Below are 1,325 nucleotides of genomic sequence, written 5' to 3'. Positions count from 1 at the left end.
CTCCTGATGGAAAACTACACGTGGGTTTTATGGGAGAAAGAAATGACAGTAAACCATGCTGAAACTTTACAGAGAATCACAGAATTTTAGAGGTTGGAACAGACCTTGTAGATCATCTAGTCCCAATCCCCTGGGCAGGGACACCTCCCAGCAGAGCAGGTTGCTCAAGGCTCATCCAACCTGGCTGTGAACACTGCCAGGGTTGGGGCAGCCACAGCCTCCCTGGGCAACCTGGGACAGTGTCTCACCACCCTCACATCCAGGGATGGTGACTCTACTGCTTCCCTGAACAGCCAGAATTTCTATCTTTGTTTATGTTTTACAAATCCTAACTTTACAAAAGCCCCAAATCTCTGAGTGCATGTAGCTCTTCAATATTGCCAGCCTGCCCTTCTGATATGAAACATAAACCACGAGCAGAGTGACTCTCACGAGAGAAAAGAAGAGCAATGATGGTGCCCACCATGGTCAGATTTTAACTGCTGCCCATTTAGAAACCTGTGGCAAGCAAGATTTCAAGTTCTTGCTTGGAATATCTTCTTACTCTCCATTTTCCCCCCTAATTTTGGCAGCTATTGTCAGCAGGTATTTCTGAAGTACAATACATGTTCCTGAAAAAGGAGGTTGCATGTCACCACTTGCTGTGCCACATCCATGCAAACCCACACCCACAAAGAATTGTATTAGATAATTGGTCACATTTGAAGAATAAGAACCTGATTTTGTAAGAACTAAAAATTGCTCAGCACTCCCCACAATTAAAAGACAATGGTATGTACAATATGCTGCATTTCAACCCTAAATTTAGATAAATCAGCATCTCCAAATCCAACACAAAGAAAGTGTTAAAGAAAGTATATGCAGAGGTACAAATTACATTTGATTTGGAAGAGAAAGAAGCGAAATACGAATTGGGAAAATAAATAAATAAATAGAATTTTAAATCAAGCTGAAGTGCAGGAAAATAATATCGTGGAGGCAAAACACAAGGCTGTAAAATAAAGAGCTTGGAGGTTTCAAGGAGAAAGAGCAGTAACAGCAGCACTGCCCAGGAGCTGGGAATCAGGACAAAGGGAATACACTGGAAAGCAATCCATGCCAGACCTGCTAATACCTCAACATACATCTCTGTGACACTAACAGAGACCGAAAGACACAAATAAAGTGCAGACAGTAGATAATCTGTTTATATTTCTCCTCTGCTTTTTAGTCAAGGATGAGTTTGGTGAAATGAAAGGGTTGACTGAAAGCTATGGACAAAGTTCTGCCATTTTCCAGCAGTTATTTCAGAACTGTAGCAATTAAGGAGGCAAAACTAGTGACTG

Source organism: Acanthisitta chloris, unplaced genomic scaffold (genome assembly GCF_000695815.1).
Source record: "Acanthisitta chloris isolate BGI_N310 unplaced genomic scaffold, ASM69581v1 scaffold2463, whole genome shotgun sequence".
NCBI classification, from domain to species: domain Eukaryota; kingdom Metazoa; phylum Chordata; class Aves; order Passeriformes; family Acanthisittidae; genus Acanthisitta; species Acanthisitta chloris.
This window is presented reverse-complemented; position numbering follows the sequence as displayed.